At 40.0% G+C, this 23,557-nt stretch overlaps 1 protein-coding gene across 1 annotated transcript in view; it reads left to right on the top strand.

Annotated features, from left to right (window-relative positions):
- Positions 1-23,557, top strand: part of FRAS1 (Fraser extracellular matrix complex subunit 1) — a 432,882-nt gene that overhangs the window by 132,868 nt on the left and 276,457 nt on the right. The window lies entirely within an intron of this gene.

Raw genomic sequence — 23,557 nt, forward strand, 5'->3', positions numbered from 1 at the left:
TCCAACTGTCTATCGATGGACACCTAGGTCACTTCATATCTTGCTATTGTAAATAATGCTGCAGTGAACATAGGGATGCATATAAGATGGGACTTGTTGGCAAAGAAAGACAGCTGTGGATATTTAGGTGCTTATATAATTAATAGTGAGAAGTTTTATCTTGAAAGAAATTGCCTGACACAACTAGTTGATATTTATAGAAGTCAGACTAGAAGTTATTTCAGGAGGAGGTGGTTATGGGTTGGGCAGGGGCAAGGAGGGAGCTTGTGAGGTGCTGGGAAGGTTCTCTAGACCTGCATGGTGGTCACATGGCTGTCTGTGCGTCAGAGCACCGCTGAGCCTCACGCCGAAGGCTACTGCGCTGCGTGCCACCTTACCACCTCACTGTGCGAATGCCGTCTTTCAGTAAATTTAAAAATAGATCACTTGCTAAGGTTTATGTGCTATCATTGAAAAAACAGGAAGGCAGGAGACAGATTCTGACACTAAAAAAGTGGCCTGTGACTAAAAGGCTGCCTGCAAACTTACACAGTCATTAGACTCACAAGGTCCATGCATGTGGGCTTCTCTCTGAAACCAAGAGACAGGGCAGCTCAAGTCAAAGAAGCTTGCGAAAGGGTGAGACCAGTAAACCAAGGAAGGGTTTCCGAACAGATCATGTGAAGAAAGGAATCGCGGTTCTGTCCCAAGGAAACTAGGGACTGAGAGTGCAAGGATGTTGAGATTTGGGAGCAAGACTAACTTTTTATTTCTTGAAAGTGTTATGGGCCTGCGTGGTGGTATTTATAAGACCAGGAATAGTCAAATCTCTGCTACCATACTTACTTATTTCTTATCTTTATTGCCTTCCACTATACCACATTTTACACATTCGTGAGGTCAAAGATGTGAGGTCTTGGAATTCCCAGCACTGAGCTCAGCACATAATAGATACTTAAATAAGCTGAAATATAGATACTACTGACAGAGCAAATAACAGTGGCTTATTGCCTAAAGTTGTTTTTTCCGAGAAATAGACAATGGGATGGAAATTGGTGTGCAGGTGTTTTATTAGGGAAGACACACCTGTGAGTGTGAGGGAAACAGCTGAGGAGAAGTGACACTGTGACACAGGTGCCAACAGAGGCCTCAGCTGAGTTCAGGGGGAGCTCTGGAGTTGATGGCTTTTCAGAGTTGACCTTGCATCTAGGCTAGGAGACCAGTCTTTGCACCCCCTTGCACCCCCTTGTGGACCAGTCACTGGATGCAGGCTACCCTCAGTGGGGAAATACTATAGTGGGAAGTAGCTCCCTTTAGCCAAGGGCAATTTCCAGCCAACCCTCCCGCCATCTGAAGGAATGAGTGCTTCTATCCTGAGGGGTGACATCTGAGTGGCCTGCCAGGACTGGAGTGTGGCTCTGTAATTATGGGGACCCAGCTTCTATCTTGTTGATCTATTGTCCCTTAAGTATTGGATAGTCACGAAGACTTAACCTCACCTCTACATTCCAAGGAAAAGCTCAGAGTGGGACATGTTTCTCCTCCTTTGTTCTAAGTGCTTTCCACTTGTACATAACTGTGACCTGTAAGTTACACACCTTATTCCATTGACATGCCATTAGCTAAAACATAGCCAGATGAACACACGTAGCTGCAAAAGGGGCTGGGACTTTATATATACCTAAACTGTACAACGTGATGACTTGATATACATATTCATTGTAAAGTGATACTACGATCGAGTTAATTAACACATCCATTACTTCACATACCACTTTTGTGCGTATGCATGTGTGGTGGGAATACTAAAGATTTACTCTCTTAGCCAATTCTAGGTATACATTATACTATTATTAACCATACACCAGCTGTACATTGGATCCACTGAACACACTCATCTTATAACTGAAAGATTGTGCCTTTTGACCAACATTCCCCTTGGAACATTATTTCTTTTGTCTGTCTCTGTAAGACACGAATCAAGGAAAACCAAGTGATGCAAGTGGTTATTTTATTTTCTTCTTTCAAGTCTTATTTCCCATGTCCTTATTTCGTGGCTTATTTTTCTGGAGTGAGCATTTGGAACTTTTGTAATCAGGATAAATGTTATTACAGTGTATAAAAGATGTAATAGGCTGCTGGAAGAAAATGAACTTTAAAGGGTGACTTTTTAACTGGTTTCTGTATCAAATATGGGATCCACAGAGAGGAAGAAGTCGGTAGAGAGTTTCCCCAAATGGCTTTAAGTAATTACCTACTGCCCTGGCCGGTTTGGCTCAGTGGTTAGAGCGTCGGCCTGCGGTCCAGAGAGACCCGGGTTCGGTTCCTGCTAAGGGCATGTACCTCGGTTGTAGTTTGTCCCCGGCCCTATTTGGGTTGTGTGGGTGGCGGCCACTCGATGTGTCCCTTTCGCGTCGATGTTTCTCTCTCTCTCTCTCTCTCTCTCTCTCTCTCTGTCCCTCCCACTCTATCTGAACAAAAAATGGAAAATGTCCTCGGGTGAGGATAAAAAAAAAAAAATTAAAAAAAATTATAATAATTACCTACTAAATTCATTAACTCAACGAATGTGGAACGTTCTTCTTGGCCAGGGGAAAATTTCTTCTCCTTTTGTTAAATATTCATTGGTCATCACCTCTGTGACCTCCTAAGGCCGAAAGTTAATCAACTACAAAGTGGGGTGCTTTTTCAAGTTAAAAACACTCCTGTATAATTCTCGAGAACCAAATGCGCACAGACAGCTTTGATAGGTGTTGGGTTAGTTATTTATGGTTACCTCTGGATATAACATGAAGCTGGAACATTCTCCAGAAGGTTCCTGAATCTTCAGGCAAGTAGTTGGTGATGCAGAATTTGGAGGAGGGAGCTGACTTCACTGAGGGTCCTTAGTAGACTGGGTTGATGGAGCTGAAAAAGGCAGAGGCTACAAGTCTTCTCTGTTATTTCTTGCTCCCTTTCCAGCCTGCACACTTGTGCTGGGGCAAAGGCACCATATCATTCTATCAGTAATAAATGTTCCTGCTTAATTTTATAGTATCTTGATGGCTTGGGAATAATCTAAATTCTGTGTCTGTCTTGAAGTCATCTAGAAGCCTGTCATAAATTGTTCTGCCACATGCACATTTAAATAATAAACTTCTACTACAGACATTTTTCAGGTAAACATGAAAGTAGGGAGAATAATATAATGAACCCCATGTAACATTCATCTAGCTTCGAGAATTATTAACATTTTTCCAATCTCGTTTTATCTACATTTCCCTTTTAAAATTTTTTTGCTGGGGAATTTGAAAGTGAATCCTTTGTTGTGCTTGAACACCCCACACACCTCTTGGTGAAGCAGCCCACCCTCTGTGGATACCGCTCAGACTTCCTTGAGGGCTGCCTGTGAAAAGCGTTTTTGATTTTACAGCTGAAAATTTCCTCAAGGCAGTGAATCGCTGCGCCAAGACCAATTAATTTACTCATTCATTACTGAGAGAAACAGTATGTGCTGTGTGCAGGTGAGCAGTGAGCCTTACCTGGCGTTTGCTTGCAGTTTATTTTAGTTTGCCCTCGCACGAGATGACTAGCCAGCCCCAGCCTGACGGCCTTGAATGAACCGAGGGGCCCTCGGCACAGAATTGGGGGACTGAGAGAGGCAGCCTTCTTCGCACAGACTGTTCTCCTAGGTACAAACCTGCGTGTCCTGGGATTAGCGACTATGCCAGAGATACCTTTTTATTTTTAAAAATTTTGCCCCTTCTCTAAAGCAGCCGATCACTAGCCAGTTTGTAAACCTGCCTCTCTGGATGTTGAGCAAGAAGGCAGAAAGAACTGAGGTTTGGAGCAAACTTGATTGCTATCTCAATCACGCTGTTTCACTTCACCCTAATTGATAAAATGTTTTGTTTTTATTGTGGTAAAATAGACATAACATAAAATGTACCATCTGAACCTTTTTTAAGTGTACTGCTCAGTAGTGTTAAGTATATTTGTATAGTTGTGCAACTAATCCACAAAACTTTTCATTTTGCAAACAAACTCTGTACCCATTAAACAGTAACTCTCCATTGTACCCACCTCCATGCCCCACCCAGCCCCTGTCAGCCACCATTGCACTTTCTGTCTCTAAGACCTTGACTGCTCTAGGTACCTCATATAAGTAGAATCCTCCAGTTTTTGTCTTTTGTGATGGGCTTATTTCACTTAGCATGGTGTCCTCAAGGTCTATCCATATTATAGCATGTGTCAGAATTACCTTCCTTTTATTTTTATTTTTATTTATTTTTTATTTTTTGGTGGTACATGCCCCTAGCGGGAACCAAACCTGGGACTCTCTGGTCCGCAGGCTGACGCTCAACTGCTGAGCCAAACTGGCCAGGGCTTACCTTCCTTTTTAAGGCTGAATAATATTTCACTGTATGTATATACCATATTTTGATTATTCATTCATTTGTTGATGGACAGTTGAATTTCTTTTGTATTTTGACTATTGAGAATGATGCTGCTATGAACAAGAGTGTGTGTAAAATGTTCTCTAGGTGAAAATATTGCTTTCTGTTCTGAATTTTGTTGCTTCCTTGTACTTTCGGTGTCCACCATTGGTGGAGCACTCTCTTTCCCTGAGGTTATTAGAAGACCTGTGATACCTCATCATCATTTCTGTCAAATCCTGGGCAGTTTCTCTCCCTGATTTGTTGTGTGCCTTGCCATTGATATGCCCACCTCTTGGCACAGTGCTTGGGACAAAGTGTAGATATTTGATAAACAACTGAATGAATGAATGCAGTAAACTTAAATTGAAAAAAACAAAAAATTATTTTTCTCATAAAATGGTTGGGACTGCAAGCCTGTCTAGGTATTCCCCAAAATCTTCTCTTTTGATTTAAATATTGATTTTAATTAACTCAGTATAGCTAGTCTTATCTGTAGTTTTAATCAAAACATATAAGCACAACCCATACTTCTTTTACTGCCTTTCTTTCTGTGATTTGAACATAGTAGAGGCTCACATATATTCACTATATGTGAGTAAATCTGGAATTGTGGGGAATGGTTATATGAGTCAACAAAAGAATATATTCTTTGGTGGGTGGCATATTTCTTGGAGATCTTTACTGTGCTAGGAGAGAGGAAGGGGAAAAAGTAGGAATGGGCCATTGTTTATTCTCTCTTCCCACAAATATCACAGTTCTAGGCTCTGGGTGTCCAACAGGCATGGGTCCTGCTCTCGGGAAACAGACATAAACAGATGCTTTCCAGTTGTTTTTCCATGTCATAAAGAGGAAGAGGAAGCTGTGGTAGAGAGCAAGAGGGGCCGACATTGGATCGGGTGGTCGAGGAGGACGTAGATGAGGAGGTGAAACCTTCAGAGTGAGAAGGAGCCCAGTCCAGGGAAAGGAAACACCTGGACCCAGGGGAGCATTTTCAAGGAACTAATGGAAGACAAGTGGGACGAGGAGCGCAGATGAGAGTGTAGCCTGGCTGGTGTGGCTCAGTGGATTGAGCGTCATTTCAGGGACTGAGAGGTCCTGGTTTGATTCCCTGTCAGGGCACATGCCCTGGTTTCAGGCTCGATCCCCAGTAGGGGGTGTACAGAATGCAGCTGATAGATGTTTCTCACATCGTTGTTTCTGACTCTTCCTTCCTCTCTCTCTCACTAAGAAAAAAAAAATCAATAAGAACATTTTTTTTTTTCTTAAATAGGAGAGTGTAGAGGGGTGAGGCCAACATAGTCATCAGGTAGGCTATGGAAAGGAATTAGGATTTTTGTTAAGAGCTGTGAGAATCTATTGACATACTCTTCTTTTTCATTGAGGTAACGTTGGTTAATAACATACATTTCAGGTGTACAACATTAGAATTTCATACCTGTATGCTGTACTGTGCTCTCACCACCAAAAGTTCAGTTTTCATCCGTTACCATATATTTGATCCCCTTTACCCATTTTGCTTCCACCCCCTCTCCCCTTTCCTTCTGGAGCCACCATTCTGCTGTCTGTATCTATGAGTTTGTTTTTGTTTTGTTTTGTAACCTTTTGTTTTATAGTCCACACATAAGTGAAATCATATAGTTTTGTCCTTTTCCATCTGATTTATTTTACTTAGCATAACACCCTCAAGATTCATTTATGTTGTCATAAATGGCAATATTTCATCTTCTTCATGGCTTAGTAGTATTCCACCACGTGCACTCGCGTGCACGTGCTTGTAGACACTTGGGTTGTTTCCATATCTTGGCTATTATCAATAATGCTGCAGTGACTAGAGAAAGGTATCATCTAATTTGTATCTTTAAAATCTCACCCAGGTTGCTGTGCAGAGAATTGTTTAGGGATATATCTGGAAGAGGAGTGCACTGTCAGGGGCTGCTAGAACCACAGGCCAGGTGAGAGACAAGGGTGGCCTGGGTCAGAGGTAGCAGTGGATCCAGGGAGATGTGGTGTTTGGAGATAAGAGATGGCCTTCCTCACCTCCTGTGTTCCGCTGATTGTCCCTATGCTTATTTTGTTACCTCTGAAGGCAATTCCTCAAGCTCTGTGGCTATTGCTGCTGTTGTCGCTGCCATTTTTATGAGTAACCTTACCTGCTCTGTGTCAAAGTCTCAGCATTAGTTCACTGGACGAGCTATTTCAAGTTCCTATCCTCTCTCACTCACAAACCTAAAAGACCTCTCTTTCTCTCTTACACACACACATCAAAACAAAAAAATAGTTCTAAGTATTTAACTTAATATTTTACTGAATGAAATGTAATTCTGTCCATCTTATTCATTTTCCTTTGATTCCTAAGAAACTATATTTTGTGGAATACTGCCCTAAAACTCATTTTTTGCTCATAGAAGGTGGTGAGTTTTGAGTATATCTGGAAATAAGCTCACATGATTTGTTTAAACTCTTCTGAATTGGAGAAGAGCAGACTCTATTTTTCCGTAGTATAGCACAGGTCATTATCTGAATATCTTAGCACCAAGCCAGGGGTGATGGTTGCAGGAGTGACCTCAAGGAGATTATGTGGGGACTGAGAGCCAAGTGTCTATTGTTTGCCTTACGATACCTGGTTGAAACCTGGCTTCTGACTTAGGTCTGGAATATTGTCTAAGGAAAGATCTAAGAGAATTACTCTGTAGAATCCTTAGACTCACTCTCATTTTGACCCTGCTCTTGAAATCATAGGGGGTTAGCCCCAGAATCAGTCTAACCAGCCTTCCCAGAGCGCTTTCAACAAATGATTGCTCTGTGCCCCTTGACACCCAGCACAACCCACTTGCCACCCGTGTCCTGTGGGGAGGGTTGGGAGACCGACTGGCTGTTGGGGTTGAAGAGAAGGTGACACATGTGGCTTGCTTGCCTCAAAATATTCTGAGCTGTGTTCTCTCTGTGATTTTCTAAATGTAAAATGTGACATTTCCTAGGAGATGATCATTACAATGAATTTTTATATTTTCAGTTCACAAAATATAACTCGTACATTTAAAAAGACACACACACAATAATAAATGTGAAAACACACATTCCTTCCTTACAGAGGAAACACTGTATTTCAGGATTTGTTTTCTCTAATATGGAATTTCAGCTGCCGATATAATTCAGGAGGTGCTTGTAATTGCATTCTTTTGCTGATTTTTCTCTTTCTCATCTTGAAGATGATTTTATTTTCTCATCCTATAAACCAAATGCTATTTAATGTTCTTATTAGGGAAGAACAATTAACGTATCAGTGAATTGTGGCCCTATTTCTACATCTTTTATCAAAGAGAATTACTTGTTTGTTTAAGAATGTTCTACCTCATTTAAGACCATTTTTGTGTGTTAGCAAAGAATTCTATTTGAGTTTTATGAGTATGTTTTACTTCACACCAACGAACCATTATTTTAGAAAATCAGAACCTTAAAACTTTTTAAACAAATAAAAAATGTATTATCTGCTTATAATATATTTTATAATTGCTTTTTCTTTTAGACCTAGCAACAACTGATCATGGGTAATGTTGATATCAGTCAATTTCTTGGATAAATAATATATACTACTAAACAAAAATGTATTTTATTTTTATTTATCTTTATTGTTGAAAGTATTACAGTTGTCCCCCGCTTACCTCCCCTCACTCGGTTCCCACCCCACTCCAGTCCTTCACACTATTGTTGTCTTTGTCCATGGATTATGCATATATGCATATAAATTCTTTGGTTAATTCCTGCCTCTCCTCTTCCCTCTAAGATCCGTCAGTCTGTTCCTTGTTTCTGTGTCTCTGGACCTATTTTGTTTATTGGTTTATTTTGTTCCATTAGATCCCAAATATAAATGAGATCATGTGAACAAAAACGTATTTTAAAAAAGCTTTTGAAAAAGCCACCTGTCAGGTCAAATTGATTAAGCATCTAAATAACATGTTGGATTTAAAATACATTTGTGTGAGGTCTGTTTCATCCTTGAGGAACACTAATAAACTTTGTTGAGAAGGTTGAGCTTTCTGCAGAGTTCATTTGAGATGTCAGGATAAGTAATTGCCTTGCTGCTACAAATTTGGAGCTTAACATTTTGTTGGGTCTGTTTTTGCTGCCACTCCATAGACAATAAATTTCATGAAGGGATCGTTCCATTGGCAGAAGTTAGTTCCTTTTGTTTTCTCTGCAGAAAATGAGTTGCTTCGTTTTGTGATAGGCAGGTATCCAAGCACCAATACTTTTCGTTTCAGTCTGGAATCAGGTAATGACGGCCCATTATTCTCCCTGACAGCGGGGATGACGATGTTGCCCATCCCATATCTTCTAGTACAGCTCAAGGACAGGCGTAGTGGCTAGAATTTTATCAGCAGGCTCAAGAGTCAAGGGACAGGAGTGATATGGGCTGGAGAAGATGATTAACTCTTTGGAGACTCCTCTTATGTTATCAATTCCAAATGGACCAGAAGGTGCTATTTTACTGTAGAACCCTGACCGCCTCCCCTCACTTATCCCTCTGCAATTTAACAAACACAATCTATTTTGTTGATTCATTCTCCCTCCCCCGCCCTCCCCCCGGTTTTGGATACAGTAGATCAGGTGTTGGCCAACGATAAATCCAGTTTACGGCTGGTAAGAACGGGTCTAACGTTTTTAAATGTTTGAAAACCTGAGACGAAATATTTGTAACACACAAAAGTGATGTCAGTGGCCATAAGTAAAATTAGATCAGAACACAGCCTGCTAATTCATTTACATATTCTATGGCTGCTTGTCTGCCACATTGACAAAGTTGGCTTGAGTGGTAGGACAGACAGTGATGGCTCATGAAGTCTAGGCTGAGGCAAGTCGGGCAGTTCTTTAGGTTTTTCCACTATGTGAGTAGCTACAACTCTGTTCTTAACTGTAGTGGTGATTTTTCTACATTATAAAAGAGAGATTTTTCACCAGCCAAATGGAGAAGATGTTTAGCATATTTCGCATGTTTGTGATAGTCTAATTGTATCAAGGAAGAAGTCAAAGCAACAAGATATTAGAGCCAGTTCCAACAGTAGACCACCACATCTGAAGGAATGAGATTAGCACAACCACTGATTTAACCTCCTCTTTTGCTAGCCACTGTATTTAGAAGCACATCTCAACTTGTTAGGCAGACTATTCAGACATTGCAGGAATCCCAGTAGTATTTTTTTTTCTTTTTTAAAAAAAGTAACATGTTTACCATAAAAAATAATATGTGACCAGCTATTGTTTTCTAACTAAAAAAGTGGGAATACAGAATTTATTATGAAGATTAAAAGTCCTAGATTTCTTTAGTGGTCTCCGTTAGTGTATTAATATTTTGTTCCCTCTCTGTAATCCTTGTATATATATTCAAAGTTAATATGATGGTAAACAACTTTTAGGCTGATTAATTGATAGTTGAAATAAAATTACCTGAGGGATTTTTGCATATGTATTAGAAACTTAAAAATTTGCATATATTCTGTCTTTACTACTGCAGATCAGCTAAATAGAATGCTACTTGCTGCATTTGTAAGAGTGGTCTGTTAACTCTAAACATTTTGGAATGCCTGGAAAAGACCCTCATGCCCAAAATACCGTTACCATTTCCTACAGATGTACATGTATGCTTGCCAAACCTCATTTCATTCTTTGCATTGCACGGCTTACTATCCCCCCAACTTTAGAAGGGGGTCCAGGTTGAATGAATACACAGTGTGCATTGAACCATGTGGTTCATGGACACAGGGTTCTACAGAGAGTTGTGAGACCCTGAGCTACCAAGAAGAGGCTGACAAACCTGATTTGCAAATAAATGCTTCCTCCTCCTTACACTTGACATTCAACTTTAGGAGATGATCACAAAACCACTTCAGTCCATATTAAATGTCAATCACAGGGTCAAAAAATGGATAAAGGCTGAAATAGTATATTTTGGATGAAGCCCAGGAAGCAAATTATAATGTATACTTTGTCGTTAATGGAATCATTTCCCCAAGGGTGCTTGGACATCTCAGGCTTATCCTCCGTGGGGCCAGACAGAACTCTCCCGGGCTGTTTACAGGCTGTAATTAGCCTCCTGTATGCTCTGGATGAGTATGGGAGCGCAGGGCAGTGCGGTGGAGCCTTGCCCGGGTGTAGTCTGCACTATCACTGGGCCTGAGGCACTGGCTGATTCTGCTCAGTCTGGAAGTTACTGCAGTTAATCCAGCCAGAACTTGTGAGGACTCAAGGGGAATCTGTCAGAACCCTTCTGTGGGATTCACCTAGAATCTTGGCACTGGTCAGCAGATTCGAATTGGTTCAGTTATTCAAAGTTACTCCCCCACCCCCATCTCTCACTGTTTACTGTCTTGTCTCTTTGTTTCCTGTGTGCATTGCACTTCACTGACCAGACTGTGAGCTCCCCCAGAAATGCATTGTCTCCTGTTTCTTTAACAGCCCCTCAGCACCAGTGGGACTTTGCACTCCGTTCAGTATCTTCTCTGTAATGTTGACTGTGGAGCAGGATGGGAGAGGCTAGACATTCTCAGGAGAAGGAGTGCTTTTGCATGTCTGTACTGTGCAATGTTAATGAGTCCCAGCCAGACCTTGCATGGGGAACAGTGATTTAATTCTCTTGCCATTAGTCAAACAAACAGTAGGCTCCGTGGGTGTTAAGGTTAAATATCTCTGGCACCCCATTTAACCATATATCCCACCTGTGAGTTGTCTGCAGCCTGCCTTTTTGTTGCAAGGGGACCCCTAATTCTCTTTTCAGTCTCTTTCATCTCATCATTGTTCTCAAAGGCATAGCTCTGCAAACCACATAAAGGCCTTTCAACTTCCCTTGCATTTTGTTTTATTCAGCCAATTGACTAGTACTGTCAGCTAATTGGAGTGGAAACGTAAAATGAAAGCTGTATTATTCAGCTGCCAAGTCTCCTCACTTGGCAGAGAGTGAGGGATGTTGGTAATTGTACCAGAAGTGTAATTGCCCTGGGTTCTGCCTCTGGATTTAACAGTGAACCCTGGGAGGGTCTTCCTCGGAGACACCTGATACCTGCTTCTCTTCAGTGGCTTCCTGGCAAACAGGGAGGCTTGAAGCAAGTCTAATCCAGTGTTCTTGCTGTACTGTTAGGGAATGCAACCCTGTGGATTTTGCTGACTGTGGGAGTGGATTGCTCGGTCTAAGTACTTCGTCAATATGTCATTCCCATTAGAACGGGCAGTTGATTTCCTCTTGGTTGGGAATGGGGGTGAAGATGCTAACCTCATATGCCAGTTGTGGCCTGTACCTGGGTTTTGTTGGGAACAGTAGCTTATGTAGAACAGAAGCCCATTTGTAAACTAGTTATGCATGAGGAAAGGTTTACATGTCTACAAAGAGTTGAAGAGCTTAATGGAAAAATAAGGAAAGTTGTAGTTGATTAGTTCACCATTGAAGTTGATCATCCCAGTGGTTTTGGCTCAGCCAGCTTACTTTCTTCTTCTTTTTTTCCCCACTTTGACTTATGAATCAAGTGAGAGTGGTGAGCAATATTTTAGGGTAGATGATGTTGGCTCTGGCATGTGGAAGCACAGGGCCCGGGGAACTTCCACTCCTCCCCACAACTTCGCCTGGAGCCTGTGGCTGGCAATAGTGACCTTTCTCAGCATGCCTGGACAGAGCTCCAGAGTCCTCCTCAACACATCCTTTTAAATAGCTATTACCGCGGCTGGCGTGTATGATGACACCTGTTTACTGTCTCCGACTTAGAGATTTAGGACTATTTCCGCTATGAACTCAGGAAATGGAAGCAGCAGTGGCTAACTCATTATTAAACTCTTCTCATTTAACAAGATGAAAAATTGTTTTGAGCGGTGTTGTCTGGTACAGTTTTCTTACGATATCATTATTATTTTATTATGCCATGTGGCTTTATAGACAGCTTCCTCCGCTTAAGATCTTGAGTAAGATATTGAGAGTAAGAGTGTCCAGGCAGGGCTAGCTGCCCTTGGTCCTGGACTCCCTCCTTCCCAGAATCCTTGCCAGCTGCAAGGAGTTGGTGGGGGGGGGTGGCAGCAGCCCAAGTAAGTCAGGCCTATTGATCAGTTATATTCAAACCTACTAAGGTCTATTCCCTTTAGAACTATGGCTCTTGAGACCCAACAGTCCTGACTTCAAATTCTGGTTTCACCAGTTTACATGACAACTAACTAAATAATTTAAGTTTAGTTTCTTTATTTGTCTGTAAAATAGAAGCAATAAAAGCTAATTCATAGGATTTTGGTGAGGATTAAATGTCACATATGAATACATACAAATATACACACATAATATAAAATATATGTATATAATATAGGTATATATATGCACATACATGTACCTATAATATACACATACACATGTATGTAATAGTTGCTCAGTAAATAGTAGTTACAAGTAACATATGAACATATAACTTGTGTAATGGAGTTTGGGAAGTTGTGTGTGTTTTTGTATTTTGTTTTTGTAAACATTATTGCTACAAGATTATATTCTGAAAAGTAAGCTTTCTAACTTGTAACATTAGGGGTGGTTATATATTGATGAACATGGTCATGAAATGCACACACGGGAAAAGTTCAGCAGATGATGGACCACTTCATACATTCTGCACAGAGTTGTGTCACAATGTCCCTCCGGGAAACAGAGTCGCGTGGAGGTTTGTCTGGAGTCCAGAGAAAGACTGAAGATGGAGAACTGAGGTTCTTTGTTCGAACCTGTAAGTGCTGGGCACTGTGCTAAGGAATTACAAATGTTTTACTTCACTTACGCTCCTGCTATTCCTCCAGGGTAGGCTTCATTATCTTTCTTCTTTTTCCATAAAAGGAAACTGAGGCTGAGTCAGGATAATTACCTTGCTTAAGGTTTCATAACTATTAAGGCAAGGAGATAGGTTTCAGAGTTGTTTGACAGCAAAATCCATCTCTAAATTATGGACGAAGTGGTCTAATCTCTGTATTTGATAGAAGAGGAATCTGAGGCCCAGCAAGTGACTTGTCTAATGTGCTCAGGTTGGTAAAATGAGGTTCTGACTCAGTCCAAAGTTCTTTTTTCATACTATATTCTCTCTTCAATTCTATTCTTGTTTTAAATTTATTTTTTTTAGAGAGGAAGGGAGAGAGAGAGATCGAAACATCGATGTGAGAGAGAAACATCAATCAGCTGCCTTCTGCATGCCCCCTCACTGGGGATCGAGTCTGCAATGCAGGCAACGTGCCCTGACTGGGAATCGAACCGGAACTCTCAGTTCATGGGACGATCGATGCTCAATCCACTGAGCCACACTGGCTGGGCTCCAATTATATTATTTTTCTCTGTTCTCTAATTGTTTCAAAAGTCTTGCTCAACTATATTTAAAGTTCTAGGGCAAATGTAAGGGATTGGGTTGTATTTCTCTGTAGCTGGTTTGGGTTGCATTTTTCTATATCTCCTACATTGCTTAGCACAATGATAGACCCTCAATAAATCTTTGGTGAATTTAATTTTTGTAAGAGTTAGTCTGTGAATCCTTTTTTTTTTTTTCATCCTCACCCAAGGACATTTTTCCATTTTCTATTCAGACAGAGTGGGAGGGGAGAGAGAGGAAGAGAGAGAGAGAGAAACATCGACGTGAAAGGGACACATCTAGTGGCCACCACCGGTACAACCCATCCAGGGATGGGGACAAACTGCAACCGAGGTACGTGCCCTTGGCAGAAACCGAACCCGGGTCTGTCTGGACGGCAGGCCAATGCTCTAACTGCTGAGCCAAACCGGCCAGGGCATGAATCCTATTTTGAATGAGGCAGAAGTATAAATACATACAAATATACGTATATGTTTATTGGGTTTTGTCTTTGAGAAATTAAGTTGATACTTTATATTAGTGGCTCTGACAATCTTTATCTTTTAACATTTTCATTCAGTGTAATTACTGATATTTTAAGGTTTATATCTACTATCTTACTGTTTGTTTTCTGTCACTTTTAGTCTACTTTTCTTTTTCTCTTTTCTTCTTTTGGTTCAATCCACTACTTTTTAGTTTCCCGTCTATTAGTTTGTCAGTTACACGTGCTTTTAATATTTCTTTTGTGGTTATCCTAGAAATTACAATATGTATTAATCATTTTATCTACCTCCTCCTAACAAGTGCTAAGATATTAAAACACTTCAACTTTATTTACCCCTCAACTGTCTATATGTTGTTGTTATGCATTTTATATTTCAAACCCTACAATATGTTATTATTTTTGTTTTATAGGGTTTTTTATATGGCTTTACCCACAAATTTGTTCTTTCCATTACTCTGAATTTCTTTCTACATCACTGTGTTTCCATCTAGAATCACTTTCTTTTTGCCTAAATAACTTCCTTTAGTACTTATTTAAGTTTGAGTCTACAGGTGACAAATTCTCCTGTTTTATTAATTTAAAATATCTTTATTTCACTTTCATTTTTCAAAGTCTATTTTGCTGGGTATAGAATTCTAAATTGATTGCTTTCATTTATCACTTTAAAGATTTGTTTTCTAATTTCTATTAGGTTTTTCTTTGTTTGTTTGTTTTGTAGAGAAGTTAGCTGTTTGGGTTAGAGTTCTTCTTTCCTACCCATTTTTGTTTTTTAAGATTTTTATTTATGAAAACAACCTAAGTGTCCACTGATGAATGAGTGGGTAAAGAAAAAATGGTATATACAGCGGAATATTATTAGGGCTTACCATAAAGGAGGAAATCCTATAACAACATGGAAGAACCTGAAGAGCATTATGCTAAGTGAAATAAGCCAGAAAGAGAAGGACAAATACTGCTTAGTATCACTTGTATATGGAATTTAAACAAAAAAATTAGTCAAACTCATAGAAACAGAGTAGAAAAGTGGTTTACAGAGACTGGGGGGTGGGGAGAGGTTGGAAAAGAAAAATATTTTTCTCTTTGCTGTTCGTTTTTAGTAGTCTTACTCTGATGTGCTTAGGTATTTATATTTATTCTGCTTCATATTCATAGCACTTTTGGAATCTATGGCTTGATGTTTTCCTCTATTTTAGAAAAATTTCAGCTCTTATATCTTCAAAAATTTGTTTCCACCATTTTGTGTCATCTCCCTCTCAGAACTCAGTTGCCCCTGTGTTAAACCTTCAATACTATTGTTCCACCTGTTTCCCATGCTCTTTTCTGTGTTTTACACATTTTGTTCTTTGTCCTTCAGTTTGGATATTTTCTATGGACCTATCTTGTTTACTCGTATTCTTTTGAGCTATATTCAGTATGCAGTTCAACAACGTTCACCTCATTTGTTTGTATTTTTCTCTTCTAGAAATTCAAATGAATTGGGTTTGTGTAGATATTGCTTATCTGATGAAATGGTCATAGCTATTTTAAAAATCTCCAATATATGTTTCTGTTTTCTTCACAAAGTGCCAAACGAAATGAAGCACAGTACAATCTTTCTTTGAGTTACAGAGTAAAGTTCTCAGGCAGTTTAGTGTACATTGTTACTGCTCAATAAAGTTCGTGTGTTAACATGTATAGTCAGTAATACTAACCAGATTTTTCACTGACATGAATGTTTGGTGGGACAGTTGAAAGTCATGTGGAAGTGGAACAAGTCATGTAGGAATGTCTTGCCTATACATGACATCTAGAGTTTATGATCTCTGTTTATTAAATGTCAGTGGATAAATTCAACATTTCAGTCTTCAAAACAAATTTGCAGATGCTTCTTGGGGTGGCATAGCTTCTGTGTAGGAGCTTGCTTTACATTAAATAGTGAGGCCAGGTCACCAGTAATGAAGTCTTTGACTCAGGGTCTCGGCATAGTAGCATGTGACGACCTGTTTGAATGTGTCAGTACAACTCCCAACCATTTACTGAATGGCCGGTTTTACTAAGCCAACTGTCAAGAGGCTGGTTAGAGGAAAAAGTTAAGGACTGAGGACATGAAGCAGAACTTCAAATGATATGAAACAGCTTTGGCATCAGGCAGATGAGCCTGGCATTCAGTCAGAAATAGAGGGGGCCTGTTAGCGCCAAGGTCTCGACTGAGAGATAAGTCTAGAAAGCAAGATCTCAAACAGTGCATACTAAAAGTGGCCACTGCAGTTTCAAGGCAAATTTTGTCAGGTAGCATGGAGAGGAAAGTTCTATCTATAGTCTGTGTACTGGCTTTCAGCAATTATATTACAGTTGTTTAAATTTGAGACTATCCATCCATCCATCTATCCACTCCGCAAAAACATTATCAGTGTCTGTCATGTTTCATTCACAATGGTAATGCTAAGCCACCTGTATATAAAGAAATTGTTCTCACTTATGGGAAGGGAGAGAGATAAGTAAACAACTAATTATAAAATGAGTGATAATAATCTAGTGGAGGAGGAAGACAAGAAAATAAATAATTTTAATATAAGAGATAATGGTATAGCCATCATTTAATTTTGTCTGCAAACATTTTGAATGTTTAGTTTTTTTCTTTCTCCATTCGCCTTAGGAATATGAAATGAAGTCTGAGAGCTGAATTGTTAGAGGGGAACACAAAGTGAATTACTAGTTTAAGCTCTGTTAGAGTCTCCCCAGTATCTAGGTTGCTTAAGTAGAAACACGAGGCAGACTTTTTAATCGTTATAGAACTTTTTATATGGTTAACATCTCTAGGAATTTGTTTTGTCTTTGAGGTGCTCTTTGCTGGGCTTTGACAAAACATGACTGTGCTAAAACAAAGGGGGAGGTGAGGAGGGCCGCAGAGCTAAGCCTGTGTTTCCACTGCTTCAGAATTTGCCATGCGACTCACTCACTGGGTAATTAATTGTATTCTGTGTTTTGAGGATATCCCCACCTCTCCCCATATACCACTCTAGGAGTATAGTTTCCATAGCTCTCTATAGTGAAATATTTTGTAAACGTTTAAGCTGTGACAGAGTTGATTTACCCTCATCATGGAAGCTGGAGGGATTTTCTAAATCTGTAAATGCCGTCACAGAAAATACCTTGATCATGAGGTTAAGATTGTGGCAAGTGACCAGACCCATTTACTGAGTGGGCCATCACTGTGCTAAGTACATTAGTTTATGTTATTTCTACTGCCACCCTATTGGGTCCTATCTTATATATTAGGAGAGGGAGACTCAGAAACTAAGAGCTTTGTCCAAGGGGCCAAAGCTAGGAAGTAATTGAATTGATATTTCAACCCAAGTTTACCCACTCTACCATATTGGCATTGTTACTGGAGTTAGTGGGGTCTATAACCTGTGTTCATAGACCAGGGCTGTTTGATACAGAGGTGGATATAGTGGGAAAAACATAATCTTCAGCATCCAATGGACGCTGGTTCAAATATAGGTACCATCACTTACAAGCTTTGGAAACATTACTTAACCTCTCTGAACTTTGTGTTTCTCATCTGTAGAATGGGGATGATAATTATAGCTATTGTAACATATTTTATGAAGGTATATGAAATATGTGTGGAGGACCCAGAGGACTGGCCCTTGGAGGTAGCCTGGTCCCTTTCCCTTCCCTGCCTCCACCTGCGTGACCACGCTGTTCTAAGAAGATGTGTACAAGAACACGATGTTAACTTGCCATGCTATTCAGGGTCTCTTGTCAGCAACTGAACAAAGACATTTTCAGTTATATATAGCAGCTATCTTTTCATCTGTGATTCATGCTGTTCTTTCTGTAGCCAAGTGATATTCTCATAGCTGGTGCCTTCAGGTTTATCATTCTAAGACAGCAGGAGGAGGAGATCAGGTACAAGCTAATCACTCCAGGATGCTGACATGGGAGACTACTTAGGCCCTTGGTATGGAAAACAAGAAACTCTGAAAGGGGGTGTTATATAGAGCAAGGCTTTGAAACAGGGTTCAAAGAAGTGGTGTGCCTTTTTCACTTTCATTTGACATTGATTTGTATTTTCACCTCCTGAAAGGAGAGAATTTTCATGTAAACACAAGGACTCATATCTTTTCTTAACAATAGTGTCCTCTGCTCCTTTTTATTTGGGTCTGGATGAGAAGCTTTACGTGAACTTTAAAATGAGACCAAATGAAAAAGGTATTATTTATCTAAGCTGTCTGAGGAAGGGCACTTGGGGAAAGAATTGAACTCTAAAACAACCTTATGAAAGTTATTGATTCGTTTCTTTATGCTGCCTTTCCAAACAAGAACCATTATTTCCATGCCCAAACTGGAGCTGGGTCAAAGAACCCTTTTTTATGGATTATCTTTTCTGAAAACCAGACATGTCAGGAAAACGAACCTCCAGAAATGAAGACAGGAGGCCAGGTCGAACACTGTGGCCCTTTTATTGCTTCGACGGACAAGTAGGGAACACGGTTAATTTAAAAACCCTCACTGAGCGCAGGAAACTTTGGGATGACGCCGGAAGTTTAGATAAATGGCTCACTGTATGTATTTGGTAGGTGGTTCGAAGTCACTCCCTGTGACAGCTCGACTCCAGAGCACAGATTCTGCCTATGCTCTTCTACCTGACATTTAAAAAATAACTTTAAGAGATAACATAAGTTTCATCTAGTGTATGTGAGGACTGTTCTAGGCTTTAGGGACACAGCAGGGAACATAACAAACAAAATCCCTGCGTTCCTAGAGAGAGACCATAAAAAGTACCTGTATAATATAATGTCAGGTGGTGAGTGCTAGGAAGAAAACAGGGTAAAGGAATTGATAGGCAACAAAATGCTGTCTGAGGAGGTCGTGTTTGAGGAGCCACTTGAATGAAGTGAAAGAATAAGCCACGCTGAGATTTGGGGGGAGAGCGCTCCAAGCAGAGAAATGGCACGTTCTAAGGCCCTGTGCTGGGAGTGCACTTGGTAGTTCCAGAACAGCAGTAAAACCAGTGTAGCTAGAGCCAGGTAGAAAAGGTTGGGAGTCAGGGTAGGAAGTAGGTCAGAGAGAGAAATAAGTCGCAATGGGAACTTTTTACACAATAGAGAAGGTGCCAGGAGCCACGGCAATTCTGTCCTGAAGCCATCGCCACCTTCTAAGTCCCACCCTGGAGGCGGCTCCAAGTACGAGTTGTCCGCACAGAGGTGCCTGGGGAGACAGCACCCACCTCCTCCACGTGGTTCCAACTGCTCTCATTTGTCAGCCCCAAACTTGTACCCTCATCACACAGTCTCCCATTTGGTCCTCCCATTTGACTTACGGAGTTTGGGTCTCCCAAGGACCTAACATAGGAACAGAAGATTCGGTAATTTCTGATGCCAGAAGAACCATCAGAACTAGGAAGACAAAGAACAACAACAACAAACTAAAACTAAAAAAAAAAAAAAACACTCATAGAAAAAGAAAAGGGAGAGTGTCGTGTCATCTTTCCAGATACAAGTTTACAGGGACCTGAGGTCCAAGGCTTCCCACAGCCATCGCCCCAAGGGAAGCCGGAAGTCCTGGTCAGACACTTCCGACCTGGGAGGGTCTCATCAGCTCTATATTCCAACACTAAGTTTCTTAGAGGGCTTTGAGAATCTGAGATTTTTGTGAAAATACTTTATTTAAAGAAATATGTTTTATTGACTACATGGGGGAGTACACATACCCGTTATTACTGGTCAAGCTTTTCTAGGAAATTTTAATATGTTAAAATATCAAGTTAAGTTACATAGTTTTGTTATTGAAAAAAATAGAAAATATGAATAAGAATAAAGGAAAAAACTTTAAAAAATCACCTAGAATCCGCACCTAGGAATGACTACCCTTCACTTGCTACCCTTTACATAATTCCATACTTTGTTTCCATGCACATAATATTTTTTAACAGCAAGGAATATTTTGCATACCATTTTATAACTTGAAAGTACTGCTTTGAGGGAGCTTTGTTTTGTCTTTCTCATTTTTGGTCAGAAACCAAGAGAATTTAAAATGAGATGAATTAATCAATAATTGAAGTAGGATTATTATACCATTCAGATGAAAGAAAATTTATGTTAACAGTTGATAATCTGCTTTTATAGAATACTACAGATAATTTCCCCCAGTAATTTGAGTACTGATGAGGGATATAGTCATTGTTTATTTTTTAGCACTAATTAAATGTTTAGTAAATACTTAACCAAGTGAAATAAGTTTTTTTTTTTTTTCATTGAAGCATCTTGCTATTACTTAAAAATAAATCTTTCATTTTGTGACAGCATGGATGGAGCTGGAGATTATTATGCTAAGTAAAATAAGCCAGTCAGGAAAGACAAATACCATATGCTCTCATTTGTATGTGGAATCTAATAAACAAAATAGAAGCAGAGACATGGATACATTGAACAGACTGACAGCTGTCAGAGGTGATGGGTGTGGGGGGAGACTGGATGAAAGAAGATGACGGGATTAGCCAAAGAACATATATATGCATAACCCATAGGCACGGACAACAGTGTGGTGATGGCCAGAGGAAAGGGGGGAGGGCTTTGTGGAGGTGGGCAAAGGGGGAAAATAGGGACATCTGTAATAATGTCAACAATAAAAATGAAGTTACAAAAAATTGGGAGATGGAGGCACTATATTATTTGTAAGAACATTTTATTCACATATTACTAAAATATATAAAAAGCTGTTTAAACAGATCATATTTTGATTGCTTTTTAGGCTTGTCAAAATCTAATCCTTTAATCTATATTCTAGAGAAAAACTATTTTAAGAGTCTTTTGCAGAGTGTGTTAGATTGGAAGAAAGGATTCTAAAGCGACAGAATTGCAATAGTAACATGGAAAATCTGTAAAACTTATTTTACAGTGTTATTTCTTTGGTCTTTATGACTTTATCCAAAGTTTCAGCTATTGAGGAACCCTCATATTCCTACCGCCATAAAGCAGTTTTATGGAACCATAGAAATTGATTCTTAAAGTTTTAGACCTAAAAAATATAAGGCCATCTTTCTAGGTCTTGGTAAAGTGTCTCTCCTTTCCTCTCACTTTAAAATCAATAAAAATCTTTAAAAATAAAAATAAAAGTAAAGTAAAATTAACCATAAATTATTTATTCTATGAGGACATTATTATAAGTATTTTTTTGACAAATCTGATGCCTAGATGAAGGAAAAATTTTATTCAAACATAGTTTGAATGAGTGAAGTAATAACATTGTGGGGATTTTGCAGTGACATCACTTAAACAATGTGTTGTCAAGATCTTGTATCCTAACTGGGGTGTCTCAATTCACTTGGACAGGTATTTTTTTGTGGGTAAGCAAGTACTTGGGGTTGTTCATTAACAGATTCATCCAAAACTCAGGAATTGTGCCAGGTGACGGGAGTAGACAAATGGAATAAAACGAGATCTTCCTTGAAGAGTCATAGACAGTAGGTAAACAAATTCAGGGAGGCTTCCTGGGTCCAGATGAATTTAACTTTGAATTAACATAAAGAAAAGTAAGTTATGGTTCTCTGAATGTAAGTGAAAAATCATTTCATATTTTAATTTTTTTTAGATTCTACACATAAGTGAGATTATGCAGCATTTGTCTTTCTGCATCTGTCTTAGTTCATTTAGCATAATGCCCTTGGGTTGGTGCAAATGTCAGGATTTCCTTTCTTTTTTTTGTTTTTTGTACATGCCCCTAGCAGGAACCGAACCCAGGACTCTCTGGTCTGCAGGCCGATGCTCCAACCGCTGAGCCAAATCGACCAGGGCTCATTTCATATTCTTAGAAGTCTACTGTTTAGAGTTCAGTAAGCCAAACCCAGTGATTGAGAGCTGCTGAAAGGAGCCATGGACTGTTATGAAGGCTGGGGTCACCGAGCAAATCACTGAGATGCAGAGAACCAGATGCCCGGTGAGAGAATGTTGCATCTGGAGAGTCGAGATGCCTGGCGCCTCAGAGCCACACAAGCCTGAAGGGAGTGCGTGGAGCTGGTGGACCCTCCACGGTCAGAGGGAAATGAAGACACAGATTCATGTGTCAGTTTAGCGGCCCAGAAGCTTTTCCCGTTACCTGAGCAGTCCTGCAAACGCCATCTGTGGGTTCATTTCTCCTCCTGCAGAGCCCTGGGTCTTCTCGGTGCTGGGGTCCTAACACAGTCGTGGTTTCACTCTGTTTGATCTGTGTAGGCTGGAATAGGAAGATGGGGAAGTCAAGGGACCTAGGGGACTGTTTTCACGATGAGAAAAGGAAAATTTAAAGTTATTTGCTAAATGCTTGTGGCTTTGTAGAAAGCATTTGGATTAAACCAAATTACATTTAATGGGTTCTTAGTAACTTCCAGGCGCTGTTCAGATCTCTTTAAATACATCATCTCATTTTATCCTTTCAATAACCCTATGAGTTAAGTACTTTATCGTCCCTACTTTACAAATGAGGAACCTGGGACACAGACACCTTAACTTGATAAGGGCCTCATCATTAATAAATGGTGACACGAGCAATCAAGGCCAGGCTGCCTGAGTTCTTGGAGCTCATAGAGTTTTGTGAACTTGGGTAAATAAATTGCTCAATCCCTTGAATTCTCATCTTTAAAATGGGGATAAGCATAATAGGGATAGTGCCAGCTCCGGAGGGCTGTTATGCAGGTAAGTGTTTTGCATAGGTGGCATCAATGCGCACCTATGTCCCTCTCTGCTGGGCACAGCCCTCCAGGATCATGGCCGAGGTGGGAAGGAAAACCAGGCCACCTTCCTGCAGTACCACACATGCCTCCTCCCATCAGTGTTTCCTGCTCTAAGAGTCAGGCTTAAGTCAGCATAAGATAATGATCAATAAATGGTAGCTGCTGGCTTTGTGAAGTTGTCATTTTTATTTAATCTGTATCCTGAAACTAATATCGTTTTCTTGAAATCAGCAGGAAATATATATTACATTGTGCTTGGAAATGGAATTTGTTTTTCCTCACCTTGCTGTTTGGGTTAAGAGTAGGCATTGTTGGCACACTATTGCCAATCTCAGAGGAGTGCACTGTAGCAATAAAGAGAGAGATTCAGAGGTATTCCAAGTCAGGTTCTAGTACTCATTTGCTTCGACTCCGATATCTGTGAACTGGCTCCTGGGAATGTAATCTGGCTTCAGGTGTGTGTGTGTGTGTGTGTGTGTGTTTTCTTTTTGGTTAATTCTCACCTGAGAATATTTTCCTTTTTTGAAGATTTTAGAGAGAGTTGAAGGGAGGAAGGGAAGAGAGAGAGAGACAGACAGACAGACAAACATCAATGTGAGAGAGACACATTGATTGG

This window comes from Molossus molossus, unplaced genomic scaffold (genome assembly GCF_014108415.1).
Source record: "Molossus molossus isolate mMolMol1 unplaced genomic scaffold, mMolMol1.p scaffold_m16_p_1, whole genome shotgun sequence".
Taxonomy (NCBI): domain Eukaryota; kingdom Metazoa; phylum Chordata; class Mammalia; order Chiroptera; family Molossidae; genus Molossus; species Molossus molossus.